The following is a 23,050-nucleotide window of genomic DNA, read 5'->3' as shown; positions in this document are numbered from 1 at the left end:
AGTATCCTATACAATGAGTTTATATATGATTTGACCCAGAAATATTTAACCTCTCCTTAAAAATTCGTTAATTGAGAATATTACTATTTCACATGATGATCATATGCAACTCGATCTTAATCCTGAGTAAGTTATGAACTCATGCCTGGGCTTATCCTTTAATTTGCATGAGTGAGAATGACTCTTGTAGCCGATTTAATATGCCTACTATTTTGGAGATTTGACCAAACAGGGAGTTGGGACATAATATCATGAGATAGAATTCACTTATTCCGGTAAAGAAAGTAATGATTGATTCATAAACAAATTGTTAAGTAGAGAATCCACGGTACTTCAGGTGAAAAATGTAATTACCTCTAGTCCCGTATAAGTAATTCCCTCGGGCAAAAAAACAAACAATAAACAAAAATGGTTTTAAGCAGATTTAATGGAGAATGTTGGACGGAGGAATTTGTCATAGTAGGTCAGTTAAATGTTTCCTTTTTCTCTTATTCTGATTTTATTACCTTATCTAGATTTTCTTGGTTACCCATTAGTTAAATCTCTTTTTTCTTTTATTTTAATTTTGTTACCTTATTTACATTTTAGTCAGAAATCAAATAACAATAACCATTAAGGTAACCATTGCATAGCCATGACTTCGCATAGCCATACATTCCGTAAATTGTATACCATTTTTAGAAAAGAAAATAGAATGGATTGAAAATGGTCAAAGTAGTTTAAGAATAATAAATAAAAAATGCTCATGATATTCTTAGAAAAGAAAAAAAATTAGAATGGATTGAAAATGGATCCGAGTAAGGTAAAAAAAAAAAAAAAAAAAAAAAAAAAAAAAAAAAAAAAAGTTCAAATTGGTTCATGATATTTTTGGAAAGAAAGAAAAAATCAAAGTTGATTGAAAATGACCAAAATTACTGTAGAACAAAAGTAAAAATATGAAAATATAATCTAATCAACCTCGAATAATATGGACTTATTTTTTTAATTTAAGATTTATTACCAAACACAATATAGATTTTGATTGAAATTCGATTTTTTTTATTGACTCAATTAAGTTTATATTCAAAATAGGTGAAGGCTGTGAAAACGAATTTGAAAGATGAAAGCAACCAAATTTGGAGCTAGATAAAACTTTGGTCAAAGTCAATCAAATAAGTGTGGTTACTATAGGATAAGGCTAGAAATTGTATGCGTTACAATTTATGATATATGAGTTATGATGATGTATAAGTTGTATGGTAGGATGTCGTATACTAGTATATGATGATGTATGAGTATATGGTGATGTAGAGTTATGATGATGTATGAGTATATGGTGATGCAGAGTTATGATGATGTATGAGCTATGATGCTTGATGGGTGTGTAAATATATATTTTGATGAATGACGTACTTGATATGCTTGATGCATTTTATGAAAATATGATAATTATGATAATTGCATGACGTTTTTCTTAATATATTGATGTTTTCCATATTAAGCATGTTATATGATATGAGTGTCATATTGCATCATGTCGATAGACCAACATATGACATAATCATAAGAGCATAAAAATGATATTAATATAAATATCCAACGAGCATGTGTTACTTAATGTAACAAAGAGATGAGATTAGAGAGTTGTGTCAGAAGAAACGATAATATGAAATTGAGAGAGACCTCATGCATATTGTATGTTCATAAGTATAGGGATACTTCTCTAGAGACGATGAGTGCGGACGTGCATAGTATGATGATGGTGGTGTTCATGGGGAGCATGACACTATGGGTTCTGCTGACCTCCGAACGTCGTTGCAGATTAGCTTGACTAGAGAGGGTCCAGGGGATATGCGAGCCCCTTGGGGATTCACACTCGAACTTGTGGGTTGTGTGTAGGAAAGTATTACACATCCAATTTATCTGAGACTGGAGGCCACCCCTAGAGAATAGAGATAAGTCACAAGAGCATGATTTCATATGTTTGCATTTGCATGACCCTCTATGGTGGGGTCAATTACGGAGTATTCTTCGAAATGCTCAGGCCGTGTGCCACACCATTTTTCAAGTAATGCCAAAGCGCACATGTATGAAGGACGGCGACATCATGAAAAGAGACTGTGACACGTGCATAGGATAAACTAATATTTAAATTCCTAGTATTAAGTTAGAATAGGTTGTTTTGCATTTCATCCTTTAAAATTATTATTATTATTATTATTTTTAATTTTGATACTTCGTATTTAAATACGTAAGAACATGACTGTGTTTTCCAGAGAAGAGTACGTTTTAAATGTTTTCAACATTTACACTATAGATGAAATTTTCTTTTAAGAGTTCTTTTTTCGCATAAGATATGAACATGAGACGTTAGTAACGACTCTAAGCATGTAGAAATTTAGAGTCGTTACAGCTTACATGACTTATAGCGAGTGCATACTAGAACAAAAGTCTTAGATTAGGTATATGAGATTGTTAAAACCATTTTATAAGCTTTCTTTAATAAGATTAGTTTATTGTCAAGCACATTTTTAGCAATTGAACAAAATTGTTAATTTTACTTCACCATATGATAATTAACTTTGGTTGAGGTGAATGTTATGAATTTAGAAATATTGGCTTATGATTGTGGCTTAATCAACCATTGAGAGTTAGCTAATTAAAACAATAGTTCATCAGTGAAATCAGTTCCTCAAGATTTTATTTACTTTTTTATCCCAGTAACTTCCAAGTTTTGAAATATTTACACATTTATTGAACTTTTTTGTACCAATTTTTATTTTTGGTAAAGAAGCCATAAATGAATAATTTGATATTAGTAGATTGTAAGTTCCATTTCATCTATTATTTGTTAAAATTTAATTAGCATTAATTTGATGTATCATTTCACCATTAATATCTAATTACTTTAATTTGATATCTAAAAAGGGGCAAGATAATAGAAAGGCTATATATTAATTACTTTTTGTAACTTGCAAGTTAACTAAAAAATTGGTATGTAATGACTAACTTCAATGTTGAAATACATACACATTTGTTGATTTTTTTTTTTTTTTTGGTACCTAAAGATAATCTAAAATTAAACCAATACTCTTTTTTAGTGTGTGTGCACGTATTCTTATAAATTTAATCATCATTAATGTTATCGTCATTTCAGCATTAATATCTAATTACTTTGATTTGATGTCTAATTAAGCCGCGTAGGCTAAAGATTATAGATTCAATATTCAATCATATAGACCAAATTTTCTAAATTTGGTTGCTAAGAAAGCTATACTTGAAAGGAAAATAAACATTATGGAATATTTCTACCTAAAGTAAATGTGTAACATATAGATAAATGAATAAACATAAACGTAAGAATCTCAAGAAAAAAAAAAAAAAAAATTAATCTTGTATGATAAAAAGTAACTTGTTAGTTGAAGGTGGGTTTTAAGGGGGTTTTTCTTTTATGGTTATGTTGATTTGAATTTGCATAAGAAATTACAATTTTCTTTGGTGATAAAATTTTGAGTCTAATAAATAAGAAGAGAAAATTTGTTCATGTGGTAGAATAAATATTCTCCCTCGTTCTTTCTTTCCTTTTTAACAAAGAGGAGATAAGAAGAATTCTCTCTTTGAACTTAGATACTTAAATTTTTGTTAAGAGTGGCACTTAATTTTGTGTTTTTGCAATACTTGGGTTAAGAAGGCACGTGTAACACCCGAGCTCTAATCAAAATTAGTTTTCTCCATTGTTTTTCCATTTAATGATCAAACTTCTAAAATTTTATTGAAGACCTTAGAAGTAGAATTTGGGAATACGATAAAAAGAAAAAAATTCTCATAATGACCTCCATAACCTTAGAAAAATATAAAAAAAAAAGTTTGTCAAAGTCAATCGAGATGATGTATGAGTTATGATGATGTATGAGTATATGGTGATGTATGAGTTATGCTGCTTGAGTTATTACGCTTGATGATGTGCGTAAATGTATATTTCAATTAATGACGTATTTGATATGCTTGATGCACTTTATGGCAATATGATGATTATGATGATTGCATGATGTTTGTCTTAATATGTTGATGTTTTCCATAATAAGCATGTTATATGATGATTAGTGTCATATTGCATCATGTTGATAGACCGACATAGGACATAACCCTAAGATCATGAAAATGATATTAATATAAATATCTAACAAGCATGTGTTACTTAATGTAACAAAGAGATGAGACTAGAGGGTTGTGTTAGAAGAGACGATCATATGAAATTTAGAGAGACCTCATGCTTGTCATAAGTACAGAGATACTTCTCTAGAGACGATGAGTGCGGACGTGCACAGTATGATGATGGTGGTGTTCATGGGGAGCATGACACTAAGGGGTTCCGCTGACCTCCGGACGTTCCTACATATTAGCTTGACTAGTGAGGGTCCAGGGGTGTGCGAGCTCCCTAGGGATTCACACTTGCATGTGTAGGTCGTGTGTAGGGAAGTACTACACATCCAATTTGTCCGAGAACGAAGGCCACCCATTGAGAATAGAGATGGGTCTCAAGAGCATGAATGCATGTGCTTGCATTTGCATGACTCTATATAATGAGGCCGCTTACTGAGTATTCTTCGAAATACTCATCATTTTTCTAGTAAAGACAAGGTGCACATATACGAAGGATGGCGATATCGCGAACAAAGACTGTGGCACGTGCATATGATAGACTTATATTTTAATTTCTAGTCTTAGATTAGAATATGTTGTTTTCCATTTCATCATTTTACATTATTTTGTATTTGTTTTTATTTTTTTTAAATTTCAATATTTCGTATTTAAACACATAAGACCATTACTATATTTTTCAGATAAGAGTATGTTTTAAATGTTTTCACATTTATACTATAGATGAAGTTTTCTTTTAAGAGTTATTTTTCCAAATAAGAGATGAGCATGAGACGTTAGTAGCAACATAGAAATCTAGGGTCGTTACAATATTTTTAGCATCAGCTCACGTCATAATACCTAATTCGCATCCTAAAAAATGGTGACAATTATTCTAAAAATTATTTTTCAACCATGGATTTCATCTATATTCTTCATTTAATGAAATTTCTTTTAAAGTAATCATTGCATTTTTTTTTTATTAAATTCATAAATGAAAAAGTTGGTATCAACTTATAAACAAATCTAAATAAATATGATGTCTCCAATTTTATTTCATTTATGATTTTTTTCGCTAACTCTAACCTCCAAATCTGTGTATGTATTTAAATATGTTCATAGAGAATTTAATGACAAAAATTTTCGAAAATTATTTTTGAATCAAACTTCCAAATTAAAATGAAATTTAAAAAAGTTGAGGGTATAATGAAACCACGAGAGCTATTTTTAATAATTGAATATATTAATTAAGAAGTTATCACTATTCAAACTGGAATATGTTATTGGAAATTTGATCAATATTCAAAAACCTAGAAATTAGGTCATTTAATGAGTTAATTATAGCAATTAATGGCTTTTTATTATTTCAATGCCTTAATCATCCTAATTTAATTGAATTAAACGATTTAAGTGCGGATTTTTTGCGTTGAAATAACTTCATCCATTTAATTTATCAATTACGGTGTGTTGAGATCAAGCAATAAATGTTCAATTTTTTTTTTCTAAAATAAATAAATCAATAAATGTAAAAATTCAATAAAAAACAGTAATAAATAAATATATTTGTGATAATATATTTGTGAAGTGATAATTGGAAGGACGAAAAAAATTAACAACACACTTTTTCAAAATTACCCTTAAATTTTAAAAAAATTGAAAAATTACCATAAATTTTGCACAAATTTTAAAAACACCTCCAAACTTAATATATATATATATATATATATATATATATTATTGCAACTAGAAACTCAAGGTAACCTAAATTCGAGAGGAAGAACGGTGGAAAAGATTGTCGGAATGATTTCGAGAAGAGAGAGAAAACCATTTGGTTTTCACAAACGGGTGAACTCGATTAGGCGAAACGTGTCACTTCTCTAGGTCCATTCAAAACGTTTTTCCACTTAATTTCTTCATGAAATATAAATATTGTGTTATAAAGAAGAGTTAGGGATTGATTTCATACCTTCTCGCGAATTGTAGCCTAAGTTTTTCGCCTCCAAAGTTCGTCGGAAAACTGATTTCTTGTCGAAGTTCAAACTAGAGTATTTCTTATTTGTTAGCTCTAGGGGTTTTCAAGGCCCAATTTCTTCTTAGAATCTATTCCTTGTCCTCCCTTCAAGCTAAATGAATTATTTTGGTGGATCATCCTTAAGCGTGAGATCTTAATTTTCAGAAATTATCATCAATCTGCAACTCACTCAAAAACACAAAACTTCCTTTTCTTGGACAACTCGTTCTACAATACTTTAGCTCTCGATTCTTTCATCGAATTTACTCAACTTGATCCTCTGAAACTAAAGGAATGCTAAATTTGAAGAAAAATAGATTGTAGATAGGAATTCGATACTTACCCCAAATTGTAATTGAAATTGATTTTCTTGAATTGGGCCATTCTTAGCGTTATTTCTTTTTGTGGTCTGCTATGGAAATACTCCTTGGAACTGTAGAAACTGATTGAGATTGATTTCACTCGATGAATTTGCTTGTATGTTCGGATTGAATGTTAAAGCTTCCTTTGAAGTTCTTCAATGGTGGCCACTATTGGGGGAATAAGTTCTAGGCTCTTTTAGCGCCCGACCCATTCATAAAATTTGTGGGTAATTTTTTTTAGAATTTAGGAACAATTTTGAAGGGAAATGATGGACAATTTCTCTCGAATTTGGAAGAAATTTAAGAGTAAGAGACCTAAAACCTAAATGACTATTACTTGCAGTTGGGATTTCGACTCAACTCGAAGCTTGTTCCATACTAATACTCCAACTTCTGACTTTAGAGGTGAAACTTAAACCGACATTAAAACCTCTAAAATCTTCGTGATTTGGAGATTGAGTTTTCTAGATTTCCATCGAAAATATCCTCTCCGATCATTGAGCTACTGACTAACAATTTGAATTCAAGCCGTGGATGTGGTGAATTGTATGTCCTCTAAAATATAATTAAATTTGATTTTCTGATCCGTGGCTTTTTTTGTAATTATCTCAAAGTTTAGGAGTATTTTAGTAATTTTTCATTTTCGAGATACTTTGTTATTATTTTTCGCAAAATATACAAATTTTTTCTAAACATTCTTCATTATTTGCTAGTCATTTGAGTTCCTCAATATCTTGAAATTCTTTCCGAAATAAAAACTAAAAAATCTGAAAAGTTTCTTAAAAAAAAAAAAAAAAAGTGTAAAAATGAAATTTTTGTCGCCTTACTTAAATTCCGGTCCCTTGAATCTTACATGGACGGCTTAAATCTTATTGGAGTTAATTGCCTTTACTTTGGGGTGCACAATCCAAAGAACTAAAAAAAAACATTAAACAAAATAAAAGGAAATTTTGAAAACTCGGTCAAAGTCAACCTCGATGAGTAAATTGGTTCTTTTGACCCCTTTGACTAATTAGGGTTTTAGGTTAACCCAAATCAAATGGTTAGAGAAGAGGAAAAAGAAAGAAAGAAGAAAAGGGAAGGAGTCGGAATTTTATAAGAGTTTCTTCACAAGAAATGCTAAGTGGCTTTGGGAGAACCATTATGGACTTTTGGTTTGCTAAATCTGTCAAGAATAGTGGAAGAATAGAAGCAAAGCTCCAGTGTTCCGACAGAATGTCAAGAACTTGCAAGATTGGTAAGTTTTATAGACTTTGGATTTGAATTTATCTTCATGTATTTAATTATAAATTACGAGAAAATTATCTTTGTTAAGATGGATTAAAACTATACAATTTTGGTGAGGAACTAAATTGATTCTAGTTTTTGGATGGGAAGTTATGAAAATAAAAAGATAGGAAGAATGGATGAATTCTAGGTTTTTGACTGCCTAAGGGAAAGTGATGAACTAGGAGGGGACATGTGTCGAGCCATGAGAGGCGGAGCACACCTGGCCTGGTGCATGACATGTATCACGCTATGAATGGTGCAACACGTTTGATGACTTGGAGTGACGCGTCACTTAGATCTGACCCAAAATCGAGGTGTGACTCGATTTAACAGCATGAATCACAACACTTCAGTTGTTGCAATGTTGTAAATTGCAAAAATTCTCATGTCTGCAAAGGATCAAACACAATCTTTGGGAGCCAAATGCACGAATCATTAGTTGTCACATGTCTTGACCTAGGCGCACGTGTGCCTGCGCTTGGCAACGCACATGGGAGGTTCTTCAGGTGCGTGTATGAATCGTGGGAACGCGTAAGTGATTCTTTTTGCTTCTTTCAACTATCTTCATTTTTTATTTTTCTACCGACCCTAATTTTGTTTGAATTAGGACCTACTAATGAATTTTTAGAAATTTTGAAGTTTCTAAACTGCGGAAAAACTAATTTGAGAAGACACGTTTCATCTATGTAAGTAACCACATGGACTTTAGCTATGTAATACTTGTTACTTATAGGGATCGCTGGGACCTACTAGCAAGTGACCATTCTTTATCTTAGATGGCTAGAAACTCCATCTTAAGTACTTCATAAGGGTGATTTTGGATGAATATCTATGAAAAATTAATGTTATGCCCTTAGGATGAGATTTCTAAGAAGCATTTTGCTAAATGCTTTCTATTGTGTTAGGAAGGAGGATGGACTAATGTGATCTGTACTTCGGGCGATTGATGGATGTTATCTTCCCATTGAGATTGTTTGTTTGTTTTTGTATGAATTTTTCAATTTTTGGTTCAGTACTTTTGGTGAACGCTAGGATATCTCCCTAATAAACTTGCACATACGATTAGATTATTTGTCAGGTGCTCTAGGTGACTGATGGGATAATCTCCCTAGCAAATTATGAACAAAAGAACCAAGCTAGTTTAGGTTGCTATAACTAGAGCAGTTTACATGTTGGTGCAAGTTAGTATATTTTCATTAGACTTTGCACCCTAGGATCATGGCGATCGGCTTTCGGCCTGTGTGAACCCAGAGATTTGTTTAACCAAAGAGCTAACCCCGAAAGTCCTGGAAACGAGGGATGAAAATTAAACCACCTAGACACCCCTAAGAACCTAGTAGACCTCCACAACATCCAAGAATGACAAAGGTAACTCTCCAAGCTGATAGTAGCCGGTACTGAGCTAGGCATTAGGCTGGTTTGGGACGTGTGACTCAATGGTTTGTTAGATTATCTTGCACAGTGGATTCATCCTATGATTAAGCGTTGATCATGTAGGTAGCCAATGGAGTTACCACGTATTGGAGGGTCGCACGCCCCAATCTTGGATACTACGCGGCTTGTGGGATGGGTTTGTCAATTAATCTCCCATGGATGATGATTATACTAGCATTGACCGTGTTTTCTCCACCTAGTACATAGTTCGTTGAGGTAGTGCCTCAACTTAGGATACAAGTTATTTCTCCATAAGCTAAGCAAGCTACTCTTAGTCAAAGAAGTAAAAACTAGTTCACCTTAGAGATGAGATTTATCCCTCGACGGCTCGACCGGTCTGCAACCCAATAAAGGGTTAACTACTTCCTCCCAACCCAAAATGAGTCTGTGAACAGTAGAGGCAAGGCCCAAACTCTCAAGAGCCCAAAATAAAGCCCAAAGATACCTATTAGGTTAAGGATGTGATTAGAGTCTATAAGTAGGTTGGTTACTTTGCATATTTATATATGCTCACCCCTTTCCCCTTTCATATTTCAGCGTTCACAGACTGCCGGTTGAGGTGGAAGAGCGTTCAAGAGCTGTGCAATCACAAAAGGATAAGTTTAGGAGTGTTGGTCCATCTTATATTTGGGTCTTTTGTGTTTTGTTTTGTAACTATATCCCAATTATTTTTCCTTTTGTAATAAATGTAAATAGCACAAACTTATTAATGTATTTCATTTTGTATTTTATTGTCGTTTTCTTTTATGTCGATTTAAATTTTATTACGTCTTCTTATTTTATTTTATTTCATTTCTATTTTCATTTGTTTCTATTTTCGTCTTTTTAGTCCTGGTCCGAGATTCGTAACCTAAAAGATTGAGCCGTGACATATTGAAATCTGAAAAATCGAGTTTTAGGTTTTGTAGATTTTTTTTCTTAAGATAGAGAGTCGTACATTCATCTCATCTCAATAACATTCCTGACCAGTTATGAAGTATAACCCTGTTTAATAATATATGATATATCATAAGACCTACATGAATTTGTTGTATGTTTTGGATTTCGTGGTAGTTGTGATAATGCCCTAGGACATTTAGTAGTAAACGTTAAGTCTATAAGTCAATGCTGGATTCGAGTTATAGTGTTGTGATATGGTGATAAGATCGAGAGAGGTCACGAGATAGCGGACATGCCTAAGAAGATAGGGAGCTGACACCATATAGTGTGAGACGTCCTACCTATGGATTTGGGCACGAGATACTCGTCTAATTTGGTGTGAATCGGACTCCGAACGAATTCATAGGAGATCGAACTCACGTTGTCTAATTCAAAAAATTTGGATCTTCTAGCGAGCAAAAAAAGCAAGCTTGGGAAGGCGCACACACTCGAGTAGTCTTCAAGATGGAATTGTACAACTAAAAAAAAATAAAAATAAAAATTATCCTTCCCCAAACTTTTCTAAGTAACCTCCCACAACTCTTTTTCCAACTATTTCTAGTCTAACCCACTTGTCACTCAAAAAATCTACTCTCTCACCGAAAACTCTCTCTCTAATTTCATTTACATTAGAAAAAAAGTCTCATAACAACAAGTAGAAATTCTCCACGTGTTCTAATTAGTGAAGTAATGATTGTGTTTAAGAAGAGGCAGTCTCAGTAAGTCGATTCTCCAAAACTCTTTTTTTTTTTTGTTTTTGTTTTATCAAGTTGCACAACATAAACAATATTTGGATTATATGATCCAAGTAATAAAATAATATTGACATATTTATTTAAGTTAAATTAAGTTAGGAATTAGAATTACTCAAGGAATTAGGTGCATATTTCTAACAGAGTGAAGCACCTCAATATAAGTGAAAAAGAATTCAAGGGACAAAGGCAAGCCGGTTCGGAATTAGATAGAAACTTCGGTTAAGGCCAACCATGTAAGTGTTCTTACTATTGATATGGTTAGAAATTGATGTGTGTATGATGACACGTGTCTCGTGGTTTTGCACGTGTCATATGCTTGATATGTGTGGTATGTTATGAAATGATATGACTATGATGTATTTATGGAATGATATGATTATGATATGTTTATGAAACGATATGACTATGATATGTTCATGAAATGACAAGACTATGATATATTTATGAAACAATATGATTATGATATGCCTATGGAATGATATGACTATGATATATTTATGAAACGATATGATTATGATATGTCTATGAAACGATATGAACATGATATGTTTATGAAATAATATGACTAAAATATATTTATGAAATGATATCACTATGAAATATTGGTGATGTGTTATGTCAATGTTTTGACATGTGTTATGATGTGTCGTACTGATGATACAATATATATTATGGTATAGGATGTTTGACCATACAATACATGTTATGACGTGTTTTATGATATGATATGATATGTCAAAGGATATGTTATGTGCATGGTATGATATGAATGATACAAGATCCAACCCTAATACATGCCTTAACAGCTATGTTGTAAAACGATATGATATGAATGAAAATGTAAGGGAGTTGTTTTACATGATAACAAATGAAAATGTTGGGACCTCATGCATCATTGTGTGTTCATGCATCGGAAAATATCCTTATTTTTATGATGGTACGGATGTGTATGCTACGAGGTAGGAAAATGATAATTATATTTGTTATAATGCTACAACGACCGCTATTCCTAACTGGTGTCCGACAACAATAGCTTCAGAGAATGCTAGCCCGACCAAGAAAAGGGCCCAGGAGGTATGCGAACCAATTGGTGGGACCATATTCGCATGTGTGGGTCATGTGTAGAACAATAAATACACATCCAATTACCCGTTTAGGATAGTCGCCTAAGGAAATATAGACTGAAATGATTGGTTCTATTCATGATTGTATGTGTTTGCCGCCAACCCTAATAGTGGGTTCATTTACTAATTATTTGTTAAAATAGTCAAGCCATGTGCTACTTCAGGTGAAGCAAGACACTCCTGTACGTACGGCTGACAACAACATTGCAAGTCAAGACCATGTCACATGCATAAGATAGTTGTATTTATTTTTTAGACTTAGGTTAGAATAGAGTGTTTTTATCTTTAGTGTTTATTTATTTTATTTAGAAGTTTGTTATGTCGTTTTAAAGACATTTTCGAACACGTAAGACCACGATAGTGTTTTGTGTTGAAGTTTCACATGATTATTTTTGTACAAATGAGTATGTTATGTATACAGTAGCGACTTTAAGCTATCAGAAATTTAGGGTTGTTAGAGAAATTTTCGATGTGAATGCATTATATGTTATGAAAAATTATGAAAACTCTCGAGGATGAGGTTTCTATGATGCATGTTATTTAAATATTTTTTGTTATGCTGAAAAGGAAGATGAAATATTGTGATATGTCTTTGAGTGATTGATGGATGATATGGTTCGTTAGGCTTGCCCTTCCTCGAAAGTTTGCTAGAAAAACCTATTCTTCACTCGAGTAAAAATCTAGAAATTTTTTATTGGTTGAAACATACCAAACACTTTCAAGACTCGGCTCCTTCATGAGATATCTATATCTCCTTCCCCCATGCTTAATAAATAGTTTTGGAAGGACAATTTTTTTTTTTTTTTTTTTTGTTTTTGTTTTTGTTTTTTTTTTTTTTTTGCTTCCAATTTCAAGATTTTTCTTCTCGAATTCTTACCCCGTTTCGGCAGATTTTAGAGCTTATTGGGTGCCTCAATAGGGACTATTTAAGCTCCCAATTTCTTCATGAAAATTCTTCCTTTCATTCCCACGTCACTAGTGATATGGAATCACTACAAGTGGAGTAAGATTTAGATTACCTTGTTGATCGAATATCTCAAGGCAAGAACACTTGTTTGAGATTCGAGTCACTCCACAAGTAAGATCGATCATGTCTAGCTTGAATGATTCTTGTTGATGTAATATCTCAAGGCAAGAACACTTGTTCGAGATTCAAATCACTCCACAAGCAAGATCGATCATGTCGAGCTTGAATGATTCTACATGCAACCTAAATCATATAGAATTGTAAAGAAACAACCTAAACTATATAGAATTGCAAAGAAACAACCTAAACTATATAGAATTGCAAAGAAACTTAGCGATGGCTAAAGAAAGTACAAATACTTCTTTTACTATATTTTTCAAGTCTATCTTAGAAAGAGAACATACATGACATATATAGCCTCAAAATGAAAGAGGCTTTCCAAGAGTGGTAACTTTATACCTTATGAGCATAATTAAGTAATATGTATACTTTATGGTCATAATTAGTCACTATGTAAATAAGTCTTAAAATACATTAAAGAAACATCAACTCTAAATTATTCTAAATTATGATCCACCAAAATTTTTTAACAATGGAGCTTTATTCTTGTTCAATGTGGTATACATTGAAATATCTTTTGATATTTTCAACAACATTTTCTTCACATTTTCATTGAAGTATATTGTATGATTGATGTCTCTTAGTTCTTATCATTTTTCACTTCTTCAAGAGGATTCGTCCTCGAATCTATTTGTGAAACTTTACTACAAAAAAATAAGTTATGGAAATACAAAGGACCTCACGACACTCTCTCACGTGTATACACTAAAGGAATTTTAGTCCACTCTGTTTGCACTCATTTACACAAATGAAGCTCTCATTTTCACCTCTCAAAATTTTCAATAGAGCCAAGATTCGATTTTAAACTCTGGGTCGATTAAAAACTATAAAGACAAAAAAAAAGCAAAAAGCAAATTGAGAAGAAATGCAAAGGAAACATATATCTGATGAGCCTGAAGCTTTGATACCAAATGATATGGAATCAACCTAAAGAAAAGTTCTGATACCAAATGATATGGATTTACTACAAGGGGAGTAAGATTCAGATTACCTTGTTGATCGAGTATCTTAAGGCAAGAATACTTGTTTGAGATTCAAATCACTCCACAAGTAAGATCGATCATGTCGAGCGTGAATGATTCAAAACATGCCATCTAAACTTAGCCCTAACGATAAAGAATCACTCCAAGGGGAAGTAAAATTCAAATTACTTGATCAAATATCTCAAAGCAAGAACACTTGTTTGAGATTCGAATCACTCCACAAGCAAGGTTGATCATGTCGAGCTTGAACGATTCTACATGCAACCTAAACTATATAGAATTGCAAAGAAACTTAGTCATGGGCTAAAGGAAAGTACAAATGTTTCTTTTACTGCATTTCCAAGTCTATCTCACAAAAGTAACATACATGACATTATATAACCTTAAAATGAAGACTTTTAACCTTCCGTAAGGTTTTCCAAGAGTTGTAATTTTCATACTTTATGACCATAACTAACTACTATGTATATTTTATGGCCATAATTAACCACCATATAAATAAGACTTGAAATACATCACAAAAACACCAACTCTAAATTATGATCCACTCAAAATTTATAACAATGAAGGTTCATTCTTCTTTCATGGGGCATAAATTGAAATATCTTTTGATAATTTCAACAACATTTTTCTCACATCTTATATAGAGGATGTGTCTTAGTTCGTATCACATTCCAAACACTTTCAAGACTTAGATCTCTATATCTCCTTCCCCATGCTTAATAAATAGTTTTGGAAGGACAAATTTTTGTGGGTGCTTCCAATTTCAAGATTTTTCTTCTCGAATTCTTATCCTGTTTCGGTAGAGTTTAGAGCTTACTGAATACATCAATAGGGACTATTTAAGCTCCCAATTTCTTCATGAAAACTCTTCCCCACATTCCCACGTCACTAATGGGATTAGCATTAACTAATGATTTGGTCTATTGGGGCCGAATTTTGGATTACCCCTAATCTTACATGAATTTCTTTGATTCCATTCGTTGGAGGAGTCTCTTTTGTGATTTTTATGAAACTTTATCCTTGGAATCTCAAGAAAAAAATGACACTTATTTGGAGGCATATCATTGTCTATAAGCTCCAATTGAATTTTTAAAATAAAAATCCTTCTCGTGGTCATGGAAGTTTGAATTGGAGGAACTAGTTTGGGCCATTTTTCAGCACTCAAAACCTTCATTAAACTTACTAGGAAGTATCATTTAGAAGGTGTAGAAATTGGTTTGGGGTAAAATGGTTAACTATAACTCCTTTATTTTGAAGAACTCGAGAGTATCAAAACCCATAAAGTTGAGTCTCCTTCCTTATGATTTAGCAACACACAAGCCCCATTATTGTCTCAACATGTTGCCCAAATTCTTTTATTTATAGATGAAACTTACATTTACATTGTTATTCATTGTTCAAGACTCGAGTTGAATTGTAATTTGAAAATTCTAGAAGGTCCTTAAAAAATATCTTCTTCGACAACCACAAGGGTGCTACCAACCTTAATTTTGAATATTAGTGGTTGGATCTAGAGAACCTTAGTCTTCTTGAACATACTCAAATTTTAACTCAATTCAACTGCTAAAATTTTAACCTACTATTTATTTTTAATGTCTACTCGAAAAAAAAAAATGAACAAATAAGGGGGCTACACAACTTACATTTCTGTTAAATAATTCACAGAAATTAACAATATATTATGAGTAAAATAGTTTCTTGTACCAAATCTAGGGAAAAAGTAGAAATTTAAAAAAAAAAAAAAAAAAAAAAAAAGAGAGAATTTAAGCTAAAACTAAGATTTCATATACATTTCATAATTCAATATATGATGGACTACTTGGGGGACTGCAAGCATTTATTCAGCATATTTATTAGATAAATGTTATGTGATTTATAAAACAAATCATGTCAATGTGTTTTGATGAACATTGATTTGGTTTGGGGGAACATAGAGAGAAGAAATAAGAAAGGGAGGATGTCATGATGAAATGCCTTCCAATTCTATAACTATCTGAACTTTTAGGGTGAATTTGAAGTTTCGTGGTTCTCTTAGTTCATCCATTTCTAATACTTTGAATCTACTAGATAGTTAGCATTTGGGTGAACTCTATTTTTTGTTCCCATTCTAATAAGTTTATTTTTCAATAAGTTTGTTTTTCATTGACGGTAAATGTATCCTTGTCAACCAAGACCTCGTCATATCCATAGGATAGTATGATGCCTTAGCAATCCTTTCATAGGATCCAATAAAGTGTCAAAAGCTGAGGAAGCGACCTCATACCAGTTAGCTACTAGTTACTAGTTTGTGATGTAAAATATTGTTTTAAGTTTTTTCACAACTATGTGCAAATAACAGTCAAGGATAAAGGAATAACTAAATTATCAATTTCTCAAGGAGGTTTTGTAGATCCATTACTCGTTCAAGTGTTAAATTATTGTATTTGCAACTATGTCCAAATATACATAACTAGTCCTCATTCTTCTCTTTTCTCCTTCCTTCTAATTAGATTCTCTCTTCCTTTATTCCCTCTTTATTTTTGAAGTAACATTCCATGAATAGCTATTTTCTAATATGATCACATTTATGATGTAACATCTTTCAACGATTTGGGCATTAGTTATGCTTTTGCCTTCCATTCAAACACATTCATTTATGATATGAGTTGTCTAATTACGAGTATAACACATATTTTTACTAATATATGTTAATAGGGGAGGTACATAAAGGTCTACTTTCTTCTTTCTTTTTTTCCCACTTCACACCATCTTCCCCCTTTCACAAAAAAAGATAATAAATGCATAAATTGATTGAAGATATGTAGAGCAAAAATAAAAGATGCAAGGTAGATTTTGTAAAAGCAGATAAAGGTTGAAGTTTAAAGCATTTCCTTTTTCAGATTGGACACTTGGCCTATCCTTTACTCTTCATCCTCTTATAGTATCTTGTTGGTTTGGCTGTCCTTGGATGTTGCTCCACCTGGATAGGAAGCACCTCAGGAATCAAAGAGATTATAAATGACCCCAACTAGATCTTAGTATATTTGAGATAAATCAAAGGACAATCTATCACAAGTAAAAATTCATAACTGAATTAGGATCAAATCAGGTCGCATATGTTCCTCCTCTGAAATATTAATCTTCTAAATTAATAGATTTATAAAGAGATTAAATATTTCGTAGTTCAATTTTATATAAATAAATGGGGTAAGATATCCCACTGATACCTCTGAAACTCAGCCTCCACAACTTGATACTATAACTTCTGACCCTCGATACATTCAAGAAACATAAAGATCACGTTGCAAGGAAGTCGTAGGGATAAGATTCTTAACTTCTCATGAACTTATCTCGAAAGTTTGCCAAAAAAACATACTTCTCGCCAAAGCAAACCTATATATTGTTCTTCTTGGTTTGGGACTGTTGGATGATGGAAGTCCCACATCGACTAATTTAGGGAATGATCATGGGTTTATAAGTGAGGAATGCTAACTCCATTGGTGTGAGGCCTTTTGGGGAAGCCCAAAGCAAAGCCATGAGAGCTTATGCTCAAAGTGGACAATATCATACCATTGTGGAGAGTCTTGTTCGTCTAACATGGTATCAGAGCCATGCCCTAAACTTAGTCGTGCCAATAAATTGGTAAATCCTCAAATCCTCAAATATCGAACAAAGAACTCCTAAAGCCTAAAGAAAAGGAGTCAAGCCCCTCCTCGAAGGTAGTAAAAAATGACTAAGACTCCAAAGGAGTCGAACCTCGATTAAGGGGAGGCGCACTTTGTTCGAGGGGAGGTGTTGGATGATGGAAGTCCCACATCGACTAATTTAGGGAATGATCATGGGTTTATAAGTGAGGAATGCTAACTCCATTGGAATGAGGCCTTTTGGGGAAACCCAAAGCCAACTCGATAGGGACCTCCTCTTTCCTCGACTTCTTCATGAAACATTCTCTTCTTAACTTCGCAAAGTTAATGGTGTCATGGGTTTATAAGTGAGGAATGCTAACTCCATTGGAATGAGGCCTTTTGGGGAAACCCAAAGCAACTCGATAGGGACCTCCTCTTTCCTCGACTTCTTCATGAAACATTCTCTTCTTAACTTCGCAAAGTTAATGGTGTCCTTTAATTTGAGTTTAATGAATCGTGGATGAAGAATTTTGAGTTTTCATTAAGTTAATCAATTTTAAACGGTAACAACCCACTTTTTAAGGGACACGAGCTAATGACCGTTTACTCGGTGACAGTGAAAATAAGAAAAAATATTATCAAGTCATAAATTCAGTTCATGAGACAGTGCATGCACATTTCAGTAACCATACATAATCACATTCCACATGTGTATCTCAATTCATTCTATGCTCAAACATAAATAATCGGTTTCCCACAACATGTTTTATATCATACTAAAAGACATGCTCTCAATTTCAGTCATATCATAACTCAACAGTTTATTCCTCGATAAACGCGCATCATAACATTCAACGGGCTCTTACATACATCACATCCAACTCATTTCATGCTCAAATGTCTATGATAGGATTCTTATAACATACTCTCATGCATACTACGAGCATAGCTAAATTTAAAGTTCCGAGGTACCATTTATCTGAAAAACATGACACTTTTTTTTATCAGGTTTGCATCTCTAAGGGGTTCCAAATTTTGTCAAACTCCTCAAATAATTCCTACGTTGGTCAAAATGAGGAATACCAATGAAAATGGTGTCAAAATGGGAGTTAAAGCGAGTGAATTACACAAAAAGAGAAAAAATCGACCCTATTGGACAGAACTGGGTTGGACCACTACCCGGGTCGCACACCTGGGTTCGCTCATGCTGGCCTCGCACTCGAGCTGGACAGCGTACCCATGCTGGGTCGCACAAGGCACGTGTTTGGGTCGGGCCTCGAGGGACGCATAGTGTCACAACCCAACAATGGTTGTACCCCCAAGTATGTCATCGAAGACGATGACTAGTTTAAGTGGGGGAGAATGTCACAACCTAACTATGAAGAGAGTAGGTTGTGACCCTCACGTTGCAACAAGAGAAGCGGCGACCCTCAAGTGGCGCCCATCCGACCACGCGAGGGCCTAGACGAGTGCCATGATGCGATCGAGGAGAACGGTGCATCATCTAACACACCACATGGAGTGGATATTGAAGACAAGTTGAGACATAAGCAAGATGGAGACATCGAATCGACAAGAGGGGCAAATATAGGCTTGTTGAAGGGCCAGGTAGGGTCCCAGGCCTTAACCTCGAAAGTCGAGGTTCCAGAGAGAATTTGGGCATGCGGTTTGGGAGTTAAGTCTGTCCATATGAAATATGAATCCTCGCTAAGTTTGGTGTCAATTGGACACCAGACGGACAATGCACGACACCGTATGATCATTCACCAAAATCATGTCTATGCGTGGAAGATTTGAAAATGGCTCAAAATGTACTACAGGGGTACCATGGTGTTAGCTCTCTACCACCCCCAGGTCCTATGGCCTAATTTAGCTACCTTGTGGCACATACGTGTGTCATAGTGTGGGCGAGCGTGCCAAGACGAGTGTCTCGGGCGACTTCCTTTGAAATAAAATTTTCAAGGATAGTATCGGGTGGCACGGGTGTACCGGTATTGCGCCCCAGCCCGAGTATTGGAGGTTGCTACATACACCTGCTATCCGGCATGGTATCCGTAAATGACACGGTATGAGCATAGGAGGGCCAATGCCTCGATAGAACCCGGATGGATGGATGTTCGAAAAGTCCCGATGAGATGAGCGACACACGGGCCTATTCTCGATGGCATGACCGAACGAGTTGTGATGACTGACGACATCCTGAGACTCGGATGGCACCAAGACATATGAATCATGTCGATGGGGATCGAGATGACAAGATGAGATGCGACGTTGCATTGAGAGACCTTGGCCTCGAGTAGAGGCAAGGTCGAGCCAAATGACTTAGCCTAGTGTAGAGGCAAGTCGGATGTCTCGCAGATGATTGAACATGCACGCGCAGGCGGCGTGTGTGGTTGAACAAGCGCGGATTTTGCACAAGCGATGTTCGATTAGCGAAGACTGGTCGTGAGCGTGTCAAGATCACGACGCCGCGCGGTGAAAAATGTAGGATCTTGACACACAGCCTCTCCCTTTCCCCGTTTTTCCTTTCTCTTTCCCCTCACCTCTACGCTCGCCGACTTCTTTCACTTCCAGATATTTACTATAAGTAGTCATCAGGCTCCATATACCAACAATTAGCTCGATTTCACAACCATACTATAAATTGAGTAGATTATGACCCTCACATTGCAACAAGCAGAGCAGTAACCCTCACGTTGCACACATTTGTCCACGCGAGGGCCAAGATAGACGAGCGTCATGATGAGATCGAGAAGGATAGTGCATTATGGATATGGGAAGGTCCAACGCCTCGATAGAACCCAAATGGATGGATGTTCAAGATGTCTTGATATAATGAATGATACGTGGGTACATTCTCAATGAACACTATCGAGCGAGCTATGATGGCCGAAAACACCTCGTGACTTGGGATGGCGTCAAGATGTATGGGTCATGTTAATTAGGAACCTAGATGATGTTGAGGTGCAATGTTGCATTGAGAGACCTTAGCCCCGAGTAAAGACAAGGTCAAAACGAATGACTTGGCCTAGTGTAGAGGCAAGTCGGTTGAGTCGCAGATGATTGAACATGCACGCATAGGTGGCGTGTGTGACTGAACATGTAACGACCCGACTTATCCTATAAGTAGCGGTCAGGGCCGTTGCAAAAAAAAATTTGATTTATTTAAAAATTAATGAAAACTATACAAAAACGGTCATTTATTAAAATCATGTGCGGGCTACCCTTTAAAAAGGTTACATGAAGCCTAAAAATGTTCAAACAACGTAAGAAATTAAAATCAAAAGGTAATCTGGTGTGACCGACTAGTTCCCATGAACTAAGCGTCCACAAACATAATTTAAATTAATAAATAAAAGTGTGAAAACGTCTATCCATCAAAATAAAATTTCAATAAACATAAACTCCTCAAGTTGCCTCATGACTGACTTTGGCATCCCACTCGTCACCTCTGTGACTTTGGCATCCCACTCGTCACCTCTGTGACTTTGGCATCCCACTCGTCACCTCTGTGACTTTGGCATCCCACTCGTCACCTCTGTGACTTTGGCATCCCACTCGTCACCTCTGTGACTTTGGCATCCCACTCGTCACCTCTGTGCCATTACTTCGCCTGAAAACCATTTAAAAAAAAACAGGGTGAGTATTAAAAGACACAGTAAGGAACTCCCTATTGGGGTCAAATATATAAGTCGTCACAAGGCGATCAACAAAAATCGAGGGACCCCAATGGTTAATCACCCGAAACAAGCAGCTAGTGATTATTGTCCCAAGAAAATCAACGCCTAACTTTACTCCTTAAAATGATTATCCCTGGCTATTTACCCGAAACACACAACATGTAACCATTGCCACAAGAAAATCAACATCCCTCCTTCTTTCCTTAAAATGACTATTGACAACTGGTTACCCGAAACACACAGCGTGTAACCCTTACCTTGATAGTCATTTTCTACAATCATCATTGAAGGTGACTATTAGTGGCTAGTTACCCGAAACACACAGCGTGTAACTATTACCACATATCCTTAAACCATCGCCAACAAAAAACACAATATGCATGCAATAGGTCCCAAAAACGTAAAAGCATGCAATAGGTCCCAAAAACGTAAAACATTGGATTTCATGAACCCACATATATTGTGTTACAACTCACATCAGACCCAATCATCAAATACAATACACACATTCAACCGTTTATACAGTGATCGAACCAACTCGTCAAATACAACTACACACATTCAATTATTGGTGTTAAAAACAGTCATTAGTTACCCAATATTTATTGCCCCCAACCAATTACACAGCACACTTACACAGCCCACGGCATACAACCAACAGATTACACAGCACACAACTAATAGATTACACAACACACAATACACAACCAACAGATTACACAGCACACAGCACACAACCAACAGATTACACAGCACACAGCACACAACCAACAGATTACACAGCACACAGCACACAACCAACAGATTACACAGCACACAGCACACAACCAACAGATTACACAGCATACAGCCCACAACCAATTGATTACACAGCACACAGCTCACAACCAACAGATTACACAGCACACAACCAACAGATTACACAGCACACAACCATATGACAAATCTATTCGACCCTTTTTTCAAAAACAAAACATTTAGTTTCAAGAGGAGGGTCCCTTACCTGGAGAGCTCCTTTCCTAATCGTTTCTACAGCTATTGGTTCGCTTCGAGTTAGATCGAGCCTGCTGTCCACGTAGAGGTTGGTTCTAATCCTATCTATCCCGAGAGAAAACTGCGTTGTATATTTATCCCGAGAGACAGCTATTGGTTTGCTGCGTTTAATCCTCTTAATGTCGGTTTTGGCGACGGTGGTGGCGTTCACTCGCAACGGCGACGTGGGTGCTGGGTGGAGAAGGGGCACGGGGTGATGTGGGAAATAGTCGGCGGCAGGACGACGTGAACGTTGGGTGACAGTGGCTTAAGGAAGAAGCTTACAAAGAAAGAAGGAAAGGCGGCGGGCGGGCGGCTTAGGGTTTATTGTGACTAACTTGCCTCTGACTTCGTGCAAAAACTAAAGAGGTTGGTGGTTGGCTAAGGGTTTGGCTAATATGGCTGAACCTTATTTTTATAATTATTATTTTGTATTGGGCCATGGGCCCAAAACTTGGGTGTGAGAGAACAAGCTTGGATTTCATAAAAGTTGCTTTGGATTGACGAAAACATCGCTTAATGTTTGATGAATATGGGGCTTGGGTTTTACTCACGCTCACAACGCTGCATAATTGAAAAGTTACGACCTTGACACAAGGCGCGCCTCCACCCTCTATGTTCGTGTTTGAATCTAGTTTCAAGCGATTCTCAATTTATTTTCTATTTAT

General features: G+C 35.1%; 1 long non-coding RNA gene across 1 annotated transcript; it reads right to left on the bottom strand.

Moving 5' to 3' along the window:
* Nucleotides 1-20,853: 20,853 nt before the first annotated feature.
* Nucleotides 20,854-22,813, bottom strand: LOC147793273 (uncharacterized). Its single transcript, XR_015420447.1, has 2 exons — nucleotides 22,354-22,813; nucleotides 20,854-21,283 (listed from the first exon to the last, which is right to left on the bottom strand). It is a non-coding gene; the product is annotated as an uncharacterized LOC147793273 (long non-coding RNA).
* Between the last annotated feature and the right edge of the window lie 237 nt (nucleotides 22,814-23,050).

This window comes from Cucurbita pepo, chromosome 3 (assembly GCF_057944985.1).
Source record: "Cucurbita pepo subsp. pepo isolate OVF chromosome 3, ASM5794498v1, whole genome shotgun sequence".
NCBI classification, from domain to species: domain Eukaryota; kingdom Viridiplantae; phylum Streptophyta; class Magnoliopsida; order Cucurbitales; family Cucurbitaceae; genus Cucurbita; species Cucurbita pepo.
Note: the sequence above shows the minus strand (reverse complement) of the source record. Positions and strands in the feature narration are given on the sequence as shown.